The sequence below is a fragment of the Ictidomys tridecemlineatus genome, chromosome 4 (genome assembly GCF_052094955.1).
Source record: "Ictidomys tridecemlineatus isolate mIctTri1 chromosome 4, mIctTri1.hap1, whole genome shotgun sequence".
NCBI classification, from domain to species: domain Eukaryota; kingdom Metazoa; phylum Chordata; class Mammalia; order Rodentia; family Sciuridae; genus Ictidomys; species Ictidomys tridecemlineatus.
This window is the reverse complement of record NC_135480.1, coordinates 128761586-128777316: the sequence shown is the minus strand read 5'-3', so window position 1 is coordinate 128777316 and position 15731 is coordinate 128761586. Positions and strand designations below refer to the sequence as shown.

Below are 15731 nucleotides of genomic sequence, written 5' to 3'. Positions count from 1 at the left end.
CTGTGTTCCTATAATCTTCTCCCAACTGCTTCTGATTTTGTTGACAATTTGTGGATGTGGTAATGACTGTTTTCTAGAAAAAAACACCTGGGCATTTTTAAGGTCTAAAGCACTAAGCTCAATGTGAAGGAACCAGGCCTCATTAATGTCAGATTAACCCACTGAGAAAAGGATTGTACTCATTTTACCAGGACAGCTATGAGAAAACAAATATCACCTTAAAGGGTTTGATGCTTGCCCAGATACACTGGATACAAGTATAAAATCTTGAGATATCTTCATATCCACATGGACTTAGCTTGACCCAAAGGACCTGGCTGACCTCCTCGCTCGGAGATGTATCTTCCCCATTGCCAGTGCATTCCTTGCTTTGTGTAGCCCCCTGATCAAAGATCCCTCAAATGTCTTCAATCAGCCAGGTGCTGCACTTCCCCAGTGCCCAAGGATGGGAAGCAGCCCTCCTAGGGCCTTGCACCTCACCCTACTCCCTGGCTCAGCTTTCCAGGTGGTAGCTGTCTTGTCTTCCCACTTCAATGTCCTGGATTTAGCTGCTCTTGGCTCCCTGTTTACCATTTCTGAGGACTTAATTCCACCCACATTGACCCCATCTAGGACCTTTGGTGCAATATCAGATTAAGTGAGCCGTCTCTCTCTGTGTCTCAGTACTGTCAGAGGCAAAGATCCATAACTATTAGGTTTTAATTCATAGCCGCTAATATCAATGCTTTCTATAGGAAAGTTTCACCCCCTAACTTTAAATGAATTTTTTAGAGGATCCATCTATATATAAAATATAAAAATTATACATATTAATGGAAAAAATTAATAATGATATATTAATTTATTATGTAATATGTAACGTATACCTGTTGTGATGTTTAAATCAGGTTACAAATCTCTCTTCCAATATTTATTATTTATTTATAACAAAAACTTTCAAAATCCTTTCTTCTGAATTTTTGAAATGTAAAGCACATTGTTGTCATCTATCGTCACCCTACTGTGCAACAGCACTCCAGAACCTCTCACTCCTATCCATCTGCTGTTTAGAATCCACTGAACGACCTTTCTCCATCCCTCCTTCATCCCCACTCTCCCTGGTAACCACCATTCTACCCTCAATTTCTATGAGATCAAGTTTTTAATACTTCACAAAGGTGTAACATTATGCAGTACTTGTTGGTCTTTCTGTGCCTGACTTATTTCAACTCAACCTAATGATCTCCAGTTCCATCCATGTTGTAGCAAATGACAGGATTTTATTTTTTATGACTAAGTAGTATTCCATGGTGTATATGTACCACATTTTCTTTATTGGCAAAGCTTTTGGTAGTTACTCAATATTATTAGAGTCAATTATATGCAGTTTTGTTTTTAATGAGGGAGAAAATATGACCTACAGTAACATGAATCTTCCTAAGCACGTATTCCCCAGCCTTGTAGAAATTACTTTGCAGAAACAATGCACAGTTTCTAAATCATGTCAGTTCAAATGACTACCTTTCCAAGAAGGGTCTTAATGCTTGAGTTGAGTTATGCTATTTAAAATTGTTTTCAGTCTAACACTGGCATAACTAATTGCTTTTTAAATATACTTGTTAAACCATCAAGAATAATGTTGACTGTATTTATGTGGGCAGACTGCTGTCATTAAGAAACAAGGTTGGCATTTTTCTCTCTAACCTTGAACTTGATGGTTTTAATATCCAAGCTATTAAGTTTATACCAGCAAGAATTCTAGCAGATAAATCTTTTGTCAAAGCAATGTAAGCAAACAACAAACATAAAGAAGAGGGTAAAACATTTAGTTTTCAGATAACACACTCTCTAAGGACTGTCTTCTATTTTGTGGTTCTGCACAAGGTTGTTTGAAACCGAAAATGCTGTCTGAGGCTGGCTTTTTGAGCAGTTAGCTTCTGAATTCAGCCCTGAAGTGAAGGCTTCAACTTCAAATATGGCATTGATGAATTATTGAAGAAATTGCAGGTAAAAAATTTTAAATTCTCTTTTGTTCTTTCTATTTGAGAGATCAAGAGTAATTCCTTTAGTGTTTAAAACAAAACTGACTTTGTTTCATTTAAAAATATTGCTTTGGTCTTCTTCCCACCACAAAAATCCAAGGGCTCTATAAACATTCATCTTTTGTTCAGCAAATGTTTACGGGCCATTCACTTCTTCTACGTACTGTTCTCTGCACTAGGGATGACAGTGACCATATAGCAGAAAGACACATTTCTGCAAGTTTCTCTGTATCATTTTGTTGAGAATTTACATGGGGAAATTCTGGCTGAGACTCAAATAAATGTCTTGGAGGATTTGTAAACAATAAAGGCAGAGAGTCTTTTTTCTTCTTTAATATGTATTACAGATCTTATTTGAAGATATTTTCCCCTTTCTCTCTGGTAAAATAGACAATGGAGCCTATGAGATTTTCAGAGAACTTGAAAGAAAGTAAAAGTCTGACACAAAGTAAAAGTACCAGGCAAGGCTGGAACTATTGATGACAAACGGTGTGTTATTTGTGGTAGAGGAAATGTACTATTTCTCTCCCTCTGGTAAGATGTGCATTTATGAGAGCATTTATGAAATAATTTGGTTTTCCAGTACATTATCAGGAATTAGTGAGATTGGTTATGGACTTAATTATGCTTTTCTACAAAATGTTTTTAGTCTGCTCTCAAACATTTTGAAGTGGTCGTTTATTATAGTTACCAAATTGTATGAAAGCACATTGCCCTCGTCTCATAAGGGTCACAGGTGGAATGTAGCAGGGCTGAAATGAAGGGTAATGGAAAAATCCACTACTTGTGTTTGCTACTTAAATGTCATGGCTGGGTAAATGGATTTCTCTACTTCCTAGGACTCGGCTTCTACTACATTAGTCTGGCAGCAATTAGAGAGGAGAGGTTGCTCTGCAAATTGGCTTGGCGAACCATGTAGTTCATCTTTTTATTGTGCAAAACAGAAAAAATTGCTTCTAATCAATCCACTTCAACTTTTAGTCTAAAAATTATTTGCTATCCCATCAGCTGAAAGTACCAAAGAAATGTTCTATTTGAATTAACTGAAAGGAAGAGGTATTTGTATCAATAAACTGATTGATATTATGGAGGCACAATGTTACTATGGAAGCAATACAGAGACTACATTATTATTGAGGTGTCCTTGCCAAATTGATTAATGCTTTTAGGATAATTAATCTACATTTCAAATATAATTGGACTCTTATTAACTAAATCAGAAACATACCACTTCATGACTGTAATTCTCAAAAGGATAGGTTTTCCAAATAGAACGTTATTAATTTTGAACTTCTTGTAATCTTTGATTTGGTTCACATGGTTTGATCAATCCCTCTGGTTTGTATCTGATTTAGGATGTAAGATTTGAGGTGTTTAGATGAAAGTTTATTATTTTTTTAAAGCATAAATTAATAGAACTGATATATGAAACAGGGAAGTTTTACTAATTTCTACTTTGCTCATTAGCACAGATGATGACTTTAAAAAGTGAGTGAATTAATAGAATAGACATTATGATTGCTGTATGTATATAGGGGACTCTATTGACCAGTGTGATTCTGCAATCTGTACAATTGGAAAAATGAGAAATTATACCCCAATGATTCAAATGTATGAATTGCCAAGATCATTGTAATGTCATGTGTAGCTAATAAAAAATAAATAAAATTTTTTAAAAAATTAAGCAAGGTAAAAAAAAGTGAGTGAATTAATTATATTTCTAGTGTAATAATGAATTTGAGATAGTACAAATTACAAGAGTGGATTCTTTTAAGTTATGCCTTAACATAGGAAGCTTCACTAAGGGAAAAACCTAGAAACAGCATCCAGGGCTGTTCTGAAGGAGAAAGGATGAGCAGAGAGGGAGTCTAATAGAAAGCGGTTTATGAGATTCAGGCAGTTGCTGGTGATAGTAGCACATGTGTGTAATCCCAGTGATTTGAGAGGCTGAGGCAAGAGGATTGCAAATTAGAGAACAACCTTGGCAATTTAGTAAGTCTCCCTCAGCAAGTTGGTGAGACCTTCAGCAACCTGGCAAGATTCAGTCTCAAAATTAGAAAAAAAAAATTTTTTTTAAAGGGCTAGGGATGTAGCTCAATGCTAAAACACCACTAGGTTTAGAACCTTGTATAAAAAGAGAGAGACAGAGAAGGGCAGGGGAGGAAGATAGATATTGATATCCAGACTGTCTGTGCTAGGAGTTAGGGTTCTGTAGGCTGAGAAACCCTGGTTTCATTTGGGAAAGGAAACTTTCCTTACTGCTCCAAAAGAGGTGAATATTGTTTGCTTCTTAAAAATAACATGATTTTTTTTATATAGCAGGAGTCCAAATTTCTGAACAAAAAAACTTAGTAGAAAAGAACAGAACGTGTGTTGAATCCCATTTTTTTTCCTAATAAAGTTCTAATTCTTCTCATTGGCAAAACCCTAGTCATCTAAATTTAAACAAACAAAAAACCAAAAACCAACCAAACAAACAAACAAACCCTAAAAAACCTCATCCTCTCTTCAAGAAAAAACTCACCCCTTTTTAAATGAATGTTGATACACAATAGGGTATTAGGCAATATCTGCAGACAATATCATGTCTTATTTGATGTAGAGGTTTAAATTCTAGGCTCCTGCTTCAAAAGAAGCCCTTTAACCTTTGTAAAAAATAAAATAAAATAGAACTCCACTCTAGAGGCCTTCCCTTTTGTACTCTCTCCCAATTCCAAACTGGCTGCTTATGCCCTGGCTTCTGCCTACAGAGAGAGGAAGGGGCAGCTGGCTTTTGCTTTGATTTGCATTTACTCTCCATTACGGTTCTCAGGTCCCCTCTCATTACCAGGGCCACATATGTTGTTAACACTCATAAAGCTTCCTACCTCTTGCAAGTTAAAAGGGCTTAACTGAAGTGTATTTAGTGCATATGGTGTGTGTGAGATTGTCTGAACCACAGCATCCTATTGCAATAGTCCTCTTCTCTAGAAGGGCCTCATTAGAAAATGGAAGGGCTAGTATTCAGGAAGAGGAGAGGAAGAAAGGATAAGAGAAAGACTTCCACATACAATGCTTTATACAGACTTAGGGCTCTTGGGTAACCCCATCCTTATCGATGTGTTGGGAGGACTGTCTAGAGGGCTTTTTACATGGTAGTAAAAAGCTTTAAATGCTTATTAGACCTGCATGTTGGCTTCCAGGCTGTTCCTGTTTTCAAAAGTTGTTTATATCATCGGAGTTTAGTTCCAAGTCACAACCTTTTAGAGTCTTTGTTCCCTGATTGCAAAGATGAGAATGCTGGCTAAGTGGATGACTTTCTCAGGTCCCTTTCAGTGCTAACATTTGAAATAATCCTGCACATGTCCTGTCCCCCATCCACATATCAAGCATATTCCAGAAAACACAATGTATGAATAATCAGGAATAAAAAGAAGATTCCCAATTCACATGGAACACATAGTGGTATCTTTTTCTTTAACATTATCTGCCCCTGTATAACAAAGTTCAAATTTTATTTGCATTCAAGTCAGGCCTGCAAAAGACCTGGTTAGCTCTCATTAAACATTTCAAACACAAGCATCCCCCAGGGCAAGGATGTTTGCCCATGTTCATAAACAAAATCAGTTTTTCAGTGAACAGAAATGACTGTTTGTTCTCATATCCTTGCTCAAATGTTTTGTTTGCTGAGAAGTCAGGGTTATGGGAGGTTTTGTGGGAAAATGCACAAAATGTAAAACAAGAAAATTTGTACAATTTATTTTCTTTTTCTTCTCCTTTTGTAGATTTCTTTCTTTCTTTTTCTTCCTCTGTCCTGCCAAAGTGTCTCTAACAGCAAAAGCTTAGACTCCTGTATAGATCAGAGGCTTGGGGCAGATCGTTTTTAAAAAGAGCAGTAGTATTTGCTTTGGGAATTAACACTTCCCCTGTACCTCCGCCTCTTGGCAAAGGTTACTTTATTTTGTTTTACTGTGGGGTTAATAAAAACATCAAAACTGTTACCAAAACTATTCTCCTGCTTCTCGGGGATGAAGCTAGGTGATGAAAGAAGGCAAATAGTTGATTCTACATTACAGATGACCACAGAGCACAGAGCTAGCCGCCTGGAGCAAATGGATGGTGTCCTTGGCCAGTGAGATTTTCAAACTTTTGCTTAGATACGGAAGCGCTTCAAACTGGGAAACAGAAGTTCACTTTGGTTCCCCAGTCGCCCCGCAAACGGCGCTAGGGCTGTGGAAACCGAGCGAGCCACAGAGAGGCCACGCACGTTCTGTGAGCTTGGAGACCCAGGGACCCTGGAAATCCCTGGGATTATGCCGTGCAGTTTCGTGTTCTTGAGGACAAGGCGACGTCTGAGTCACATAGTTGGAACTTTTATTTTCTTTTCATTTCCGTAGTGAAGTCGACGTGCCTGTTCTTCTGGGCACACATGTGGGTTTCTCTGGGCAGTTCCCGGGGTTGGCGCTTTCCTTGGGGATGTTTAACTACCAAAGCCCAGATCGAGAAGAGCTCCAGGAACGGCATTCACGACATTCACGACCCTGCGGACTCTAGCCTCCATCCCCGCCCCCTATTCTTTTAAATGTTAGAGACAATGGGGAACGATGAAGGGTTGAGAAGGTTCTCTTTCCTGCAGGCGCAGTCCTGGCGGCGGGGCGCGCCTTTTGAGAGAGACCGCCCTGCCACCAGGCAGCAGCGGAGGAGGAGAATAGAGCACCCAGTTTCTTTCGAGGCTAAAAACAAACAACAAACAAGATTATATGTATCGAGAAAGGTGTTGTTGCGTTTAGGAGTCTAAGAGAATGAGGACGGACAAGTGGTGACGACTTAAGATTTTTGGATAAATTACTTTCTCCTGTCTCTTCAGAAAGCAGATTCAGAGACCTCTCCTTGTTGTTCTGTCGATACTTTCAATTTTAGACTTTTTGAGTGTAGTTCAAGAAGACGGATATCTTCTTAAATCACATGCATGCTCGCACAAACCCACACATAAAAAGTTTAAGTATGTAAATTATATGGGATACTAAATTCAATTTTAAAAATATGGTAACAGTTTTCAAGTTTCAGGATGGCAGCCTTTGCAGGATTTTAACCTAATATTTAACCAAACAAAATTCTGTGATGTTCTTGGAGGTAGTTTATACTGTTGAAAAAAATTCATGTTCCCATTTGTTAGGTGATTTCTGTGTTTATGAACTAGCTTAATGCTAAAGAAGGAGAATTTTGGTTTGTTTAAATAGTATTACAGTGGTAGAGAGCTTGCCCAGTGCACATGAGACTCTCAGCACTGCAAAACTAAGTAAAAATTGATTTTTAAAAAGTCAAATATGTTTTAATAAGTAGCATCACATTGTTATATCATTTGCTTGGAATCAAATAAAATTTGAATTATATACATCCTGCACACACATATAAATATAGATGAATAAATAGTCTTAGAATTCTAGAATATTAGGGCTAGCCATGTCCTTTATACCTGCAGCCTAATTCATTCACTTGACAGATGGACTGACTTCACAATGCAATTCTTTGTCTCCTTTTCAAGAAGTAGTGTCTTTCTGTTGCTGCTGCAGTGAGGTGTTTTCTAAGAATTATTTTATGCCAATTCACTTTCATGACATGCCAGCAACATAAAGTGATTTGGCAACTTCAAGTCAAGCTTTTTAAGCATTTAGAATTAACTTTGATTTCCACATTTCTGCTTTCTAAAGAAACACATCTTGGATTTAGAATTAGCTTACAGGCAGAATAAACCAAACAGGTGAAAGCAAATTCTCCTATCTAAAGGTTCTTTTATTCCTCGTCTTGAATTCTGTTTATCAATGAAAAGGATATGCTGGTGTCTGGTCAGCTGCAGCCTTCTTCCAGTGATCTGGGAGGCATTTTAGAATGCATGAGTTTGTCTTGGTGGTGATGGAAAGGGACTGTTTAGTGAGGAGAAATCCACAGAGAGCAAAAAGATTTTCTGAGAAGGCTTTTTTCATTTCTGTGCAATTGTTTAGGGACAATGTCCATTTCTGCCAGGGGACCATGAAGAGCTGTTTTAGGAGGGGACTCCGACGCACACACTTGTCACATTTCTTAGACATTATGAAGATGTAGGAATGCTGATATTTATACACACATGGAGGATAAATGGTGAGCACTCAATATTCTTAAATATGATTAAGTTTTAAAATACTTTTCCGATCCTTTTGTTTACCATTTATACTTGTGGATAAAGCTGTGCTCTTGTCAAATAGCATCCCTTTCCTGTACAATTCCTGCATCTGGCTAACCACATTGATAGGAATGATAGTGGTCCAACTTATTACGGATCTATTTTGTTCCAGACCCAGACCTAAGTACTTTACATGCATTATTTCATTTAACATTAAAGACAATCCTCTGGGGTAGGTATTTTAATTTACAAATGCACAAATTGAGGCTCAGAAAGGTGACATAAATTGCGCAGGATCATACGGTAATAAGAAATAATATTCAGAATTAAACTTAAATCTGACTCCAGAAACTGAGTTCTTAATCTTTGATAAATGACTTGATTCATTTATCAAGTGCAGTTTTCATTTAACTGACCAATAGTTTCTGTTTCTCAATTGTGTTGGAACACAATTTCTTCTTTATTTTGATATAGTTCTAACGTATGAGGGAAACAATTTATTTCCATAACAATAGATATTTGTTTAATACTTAATTTCTAAAGCTGTCTTACACTTTTTCTCATTAATTCTAATGTTCATCCTGTAAGGCAGTATGTGGAAAGATGATCTCTATACCACCAGCATCAGATTTAGAATTTGCTGGTGTGCTAGACTTATAAACTTCTAGAACCCTCTGTGAACTAGATAAAATTCTGGGCAGTCAAATGGGACCTGAGAAAATCTCTCTCTCTCTCTCTCTTTCTTGCCCTAAAGACTGAGCCCAGGGGTGATTTACCACTGAGCTACATTTCCAGTCCTTATTATTTTGTATTTTGAGGCAGGGCCTACTTAGTTGCTGAGGCTCTCACTTAATTGCTGAGGCTGGCCTTGAACTTGTGATCCTCTTGTCTTGGCCTCGCAGGTTGCTGGAATTAAAAGGTGCACCACTGTGCCTAGCTTTTAAAAGCTTATTCTAGAAATAAAGAAAAGAAGAAATCTACTACTATATTTCTACTTATTCACAGCTTTATAGAAAAAATCCTGTGATTAGTCTTACAGATGTTGAGAAAGCATATTTAAATATACCATCCCATTTGAAATAAAGGCCTTTAATTAACTGAATTCAGGGCAAAACTCAACATCACAGTTAAAGGGGAAACACAGGATGATAACAGTGCTGCTTCACCACAATGATAATTTTTAATTTTTTAAACTTATGAATCGCTTATTCCTAGAATATTCCATTTTATATTTTTGGACCATGGTTGATTGTGGGTAACTTAAATTGAGGAAAACAAAGCCATGGGAAAAGGGGAACTAGTATACAGTGGATCAAACCTGTGACTTAATCCAGTTGGTCTACATTTGAGAAACTGCCTTTAAATAAGCTCTCAGGTTTATGAATAAATTAGAAAGAGAAACATAAATCTTGGAATCTAACCTTTTCATCCCCATTTTAGCTCTTTTTAACTGTCTGATTTTAGGCAAGTGTTTGTAGGGTTGTAGTGAAGATTAAACTACTGCTGATAGTGTGTATAAAAACAGCAATGTTTGAGAACACTAGTGATGCTAAAAGCTAAGGTTTTTTTGAATACTTTCTATGTGCCACAGGGACATTGTATAAACTCTGCATGTGTAAATTCACTGTAGGTTTACAGCAGCCTTGTAAGGAAAAACTGTAGTCATTTCCAATTTATAAAGAGGAAAATAAATAAATTGGGCTGGGGATGTAGCTTGGTGGTAGAATGATAGAATGTATCTGGGTTCAATCCCCAGAACTGCCAGAAAAAAGGAAAAAGAAAAAAAGAAAGAAAAACAAACAAACATCCAACACCCCCAAAACCCCAAACATCCAATTTCCAAAAAGGAGGCTGGAGCATAGTGAATGAGCCCCAGGATTTGGTGTCAGTCCCCAGTTTCATACCTGGCTGTTTTTCATAACAGGTATCGACAGACTGTTAATCCTTTTTAGACTATGTGATAACAACAATAAAAATTAATTTAAAAAATAAAACACTGGGTAGAAAACAATGAGACCCAGAATATGTAAGTACTATATTATAAATTTCTCTTTGAAATTATTTAGTCCAATAGCAGATATGTGTGTTTGGTAGAACATGAGATCTGTTTGGGTTCTCTGATGGCTTCAGGGCTACTCAGAATGTAATTCTCTGACTTGTAGCATTAGGATCATCTGGAAGTTTGTTAGAAAGGCAAATTCTTAGGCCCTATGCTGGATCAATGGATCAGAATCTCTGGGCATGAGCTCAGCTATCAGGTGAAACTAGGCAACCCAAGGTTGAGACCAACTTGAACTTATTTTACTTTTTTAGGGTTTATGAAAGTGCCCAAAATGTTGACAGGTGTTCATTCCTTGGTGATTTATTTGGAACTATGGTTTGTTTTCTTGGGAGAGAGGGTGTTTATTCAGGGGGTTTTCTGTTCTGGGCACTGCTAGGTATTGGATATATAGATATAAATCACACATGGCATTGGTGCCAGTAAGGTGGTAGTCTAATGAGAAGGAAAAGGTGGGCACATTAGACTAGAATACTGTGCAGGCTGGGTTATAAGGGAGAATGCATGAAGCACCACTGCTTGCTCCCGCTGGAGCTGAGATCAAGCAGAGAGGCTGTCAGCCAAATGAGATCAGTTTTGAAGGAGAAAGAGGTTTGCCTTAGCCAGAGAGGATGGTTAACAAAATTCAGACTTATTGCAAAATTCAGACTTGCTTCATTTAAGGGTGGAATAATGAGTTATGAAGAGTTAGTTTGTCTTCAAAATAAGATCTTGTGAGGGTACTACTTATTAGTGACTACAGATAATTCTACATATGTATATGGAATCTAGATGAAGTGGATATTTCAGAGCATAGAAAAATACCTAACCTATACCAAATGGCAAGTTAGATCAGGTAGAGGAAGACTTCCTGGAGGAGTAAGTCAGAAGGGTATGAATCAAGTAGATAAAAGGTTTTCCAGACAGAATGGATAGCTGAGTCCACAAACAGCATATAAAAAAGGTAGTACTTCCCAACTTTTAGAAGTGATGGCTCCGGAAAAAAAAGGGGCAACAATTGTGAGCACCTTGGGGCTAATGACAGCTGTTCACAGCCAGAGCCAGTCTAAGCTATTCTTGGGCACTGAGGTGGAAGTGGAAGGGGTTCAGTGTTTTTTGAGGCTGCAATCTATCGGTGACACAGATTGGTTCGTTCTACTTTAGGGGGCATTAGCCATTCACAATGACTGGAGTGCACAGGAAGAAGAGGGAAATTAAATTTGGAGAGATAAGAGTGGGAAAAGTGGCAGATGTCATTTCCTGAGGAATTATTTTAATCAAATGAGATAACTACCTGGGCATGGTGTTCTACCTGTAGACCCAGCTACTTGAGAGGCTGAGATGGGAGGATCAATTTAGACCACAGTTTGAGACCATCCTGGAAAGCACAGTGAGACCTTGTCTCAACAACAACAAAAGATTAAAATAAAAATAATAAAATGAGAGCTGCCATTTCAAATGAAATGAAATACATTTATTATATTTATTAAAATTTCTGTTTGCAATCAAATCAAAGGTCTCGCACATGCTAAGCCAAATGCTTGCCCACCAAGATATAGTCCCAATCTGGAAAATGTGTTTTGTTTTGTTTTTAAGCCGGTGTTTCTGCAAAGCATTGTGAGGCAGCTGGCTTCTTCTCTAGCAGGTAAGGTGCTGAAAAAAATTTCTTGTGGGTCCTTTGAGTGTGTCAGGGAAAGAGGTTTTACTGTCACTTTGGGAGAGGAGATTGTGTGTTGCTGCAATCAGAGGGAGAGAATTCAATTGAATGAGTGCCAGAAATCCTTGTTTGCTTGAAGGGAAACAGCTTCACTATTCATTTTCTTCTGTGCGAAATGAGAAATGTCGAGCCTGCAACATTGAAAAAACCTTTAATCAAACTCATTTGGACTTTAATTTTAAGAATCACACTTTCCTGGAAATAGAATTGGTATAGTTTAAATATAAATCTCATCTGAAAGTTATTTCACAAGAACTGTGAAGCTTAAATATTTCCATCCATTTCCTATACCTGTCTCTTTTCTCAGATTAGACCTTTTAGCCAGGTTATACAATGGCTATATTTATGCACATGGAAGCACAGTCTCCATCTACCCCCAAAAGAAAACTAGTGCTTTATTTATAGGACAGTTTAAAGATCTTAATTGACTTTTTATTTTGTGATTCTAGAATCAGGCAAAGACTTTACTCAATAAAATAGAATAATTTTTTTGATGAATTGAGCAGAAGAGATTGGCTTTGTAGACAGAAGGGCTGCAGAAATCGAAAATAAGAAAAAAGGGCAGAGGGGTCATTCCAAAATTAATTTCCTTGTAAGGTGAAGCCAGAACAATAGAGAAATGGCTGGTTGACATCAAGTTACTTTTTAAAAAAATTTGTTCTAATTAGTTATACATGATAGTAGAATGCATTTTGACACACCATACATAAATGGAATGTAATTTCCCATTCTTCTGACTGTACATGATGTAGAATCACACTGGTTGTGTAGTCATATATGTACTTAGGGTAATAATGTCAGATTCATTCTATTATCATTTCTACCCCTATACTCCCTTCACTCCTTCTACCAAATCCAAAGAACTCCATTCTTCCTTAGCTACCCCTGCTCGTTGTGAGTTAGCATCCACATATCAGAGAAAATATTCAGCCTTTGATTTTTTGGGATTGGCTTATTTTGCTTAACATGATATTCTCCAGCTCCATCAATTTACCAGCAAATGCCATAATTTCATTCTTCTTTAAGGCTGAGTAATATTCCATTGTGTATATATATACCACATTTTCTTTGTCCATTCATCTGTTGAAGGACACCTAGGTTTGTGCCATAATTTAGTTATTGTGAGTTGAGCTGCTATAAACATTGATGTAGCTGCATCACTGTGGTATGCTTATTTTAAGTCCTTTGAATATAAACTTAGGAGTGGGATAACTGGGTCAAATGGTGGTTCCAATCCAGGTTTTCTGAGGAATCTCCATACTGCTTTCCATAATGTTTGCACTCAATATATGAGTGTACCTTTTCCCCCACATCCTCACCAACATTTATTGTTGCTTGTATTTTGATATTTGCCATTCTGTCTGGAGTGAGATTAAACCTTAGAGTGGTTTTAATTTGCATTCCTCTAATTGCTAGAAATGTCGAACCTTTTTTTTTAATATATTTATTGGTCAATTGTATTTCTTCTTCTGTGAAGTGTCTGTTCAGTTCCTTAGCCCACTTATTGATTGGGTTATTTATTTTATTTTATTGTGTTTTTTGAGTTCTTTGTATGTCCTGGAGATTAATGCTGTATCTAATGTGCATGTAGTAAAGATTTTCTCCCATTCTGTAGGCTCTCTCTTCATGTTATTGATAGTTTCCTTTGATGCAAAGAAGCTTTTTAGTTTAAATCTATCCCATTTTTTCTTTTTTTATTTCTTGTGCTTTAGGAGTCAGATTCATTCTATTATCCTTTCTACCCCTATACCCACTTCATTCCCCTCTACCAAGCCAGAGTAACTCTATTCTTCTCTAGCCACCTCCACCCATTGTGAGTTAGCATCCAAATATCGGATAAAACATTCGGTTAATGAAGTCAGATCCTAAGCTGACATGGTGAAGATCTGGGTCTACTTTTTCTTCTGTTAGGCTCAAGGTCTGTGTTCTAGTGCCTAAGTCTTTGATCCACTTTGAGTTGCATTTCATGCAGAGTGAGAGATAGAGGTTTAATTACATTTTGTTACATGCGAATTTCCAATGTTACTAGCACTAATTGTTGAATAAGCTGTTTTTTCTCCAATGTATATTTTTGGCGCCTTTGTCTAGTATGAGATAACTGTCTATGTGGGTTTGTCTCTGTTTCTTTTATTCTGTGCCATTGATTTACATGTCTGCTTTGATGCCAATATCATGCTGTTTTTGTTACTATGATTCTGTAGTATAGTTTAAGGTCTGGTGTTGTGATGCCTCCTGCTTCACTCTTCTTGCTAAGAATTGCTTTGGCTATTCTGGGCTTCTTATTTTTCCAGATGAATTTCATGATTGTTTTTTCTAGTTCTATGAAGAATGTCATTGGGATTTTAATAGGAATTGCATTAAACCTGTATAATGCTTTTGATAGTATGGTCATTTTGACAATACTAATTCTGTCTATCCAGGAGCATGAAGATAGAAATTTTCATCTTCTGGGCTGGGATTGTGGCTCAGCAGTAGAGCACGGGCGGGACGTCCCCCGGGTTGTATCCTCAGCACCCATAAAAATAAAGGCATTGTGTTGTGTCCATCTACACCTAAAAAAAAAAAAAAAAAAGAATGGATTCAGATACAACTAAGAACTGCTTTACTAAGTGCTGGGGCAAGTCATTAAAAAAAAAAAGAAAAAGAAATTTTCATCTTCTAAGATCTTCTTCAATCTTTTTCTTTAGTGTTCTGTAGTTTTCATTGTAGAGATCTTTCATCTCTTTTGTTAGATTGATTCTCAAGTATTTTATTTTTATTTTTTTGAGGCTATTGTGAATGGGGTAGTTTCCCTAATTTCTCTTTTAGTAGATTCATAACTGATATACAGGAATGCATTTGATTTATGGGTATTGATTTTTATATCCTGCTACTTTGCTGAATTCATTTATTACTTCTAGAAGATTTCTGGTCAATTTTTTTTTGGATCTTCTAAATATAGAATCATGTCGTCAGCAAATAGTGATAGTTTGAAATTTTTTTTCCTAATTATATCTCTTTAATTTCTTTCATCTGTCTAATTGCTCTGGCTAGAATTTCAAGGATGATGTTGAATAGAAGTGGTGAAAGAGGGCATCCTGTCTTGTTCCAGTTTTTAGAGGGAATGGTTACAAGTTTCTCCATTTAGAATGATGTTGACCTTGTGTTTAGCATAGATAGCTTTTACAATATTGAGATATATTCCCATTATCCCTAGTTTTTCTAGTGTTTTGGAACATGAAAGGTGCTGTATTTTGTCAAATGCTTTTTCTGCATCTATTGACATTATCATATAATTTTTGTTGTTTAGTCTATTGTTGTGGTGAATTACATTTATTGATTTCTGTATGTTGAACCAAACCTGCATCCCTGGGATGAACCCCACTTGATAGTTGTACACTATCTTTTTAGTATGTTTTTGTATGTGATTTGTCAGATTTTATTTAGAATTTTTGCATCTACGTTCATCAGGGATATTGGTCTGAAGTTTTTTTCTTTGATGTGTCTTTGTCATGGAATAATTTGAGAAGTATTGATGTTAATTCTTCTTTGAAGGTCTTGTAGAACTCGACCGAGAGGGTGGAAGCTTCTAGAATTGTTTTAATTTCTTGCCATCAAGTTAGTCTATAAATGGTAAAGTTTGATTTTTAGGTAACTCCCTTCCCTTTTTCAATTTAAATCTAGTAATTGGTATCAGATTAAAATTTCTTCTGAAGAATTCAGAACAAAGGCTTCATGTTTATAAGTTCAAGTTTGGTGAGAAGGGGTAGAAAGACCAAATGGAGAGGATGTGATTTGTATCAATAAGCTTCTTTTTAAAAAATTGTGGTAAAAATA

The 15731-nt window shown here is 36.7% G+C and overlaps 1 long non-coding RNA gene across 3 annotated transcripts in view; it reads left to right on the top strand.

Annotated features, from left to right (window-relative positions):
• Nucleotides 1–1677: 1677 nt before the first annotated feature.
• LOC120889776 (uncharacterized) overlaps nucleotides 1678–15731 on the top strand; it is an 80138-nt gene continuing 66084 nt past the window's right edge. The window contains exons 1-2 of one of the 3 annotated variants that reach the window (XR_005733884.2): nucleotides 1680–1986; nucleotides 11795–11843. This is a non-coding gene — a long non-coding RNA (uncharacterized LOC120889776). Of the gene's footprint in view, nucleotides 1987–11794; nucleotides 11844–15731 lie in introns of all 3 variants that reach the window. The other 2 variants (XR_013438025.1, XR_013438026.1) reach the window with 2 other exon arrangements.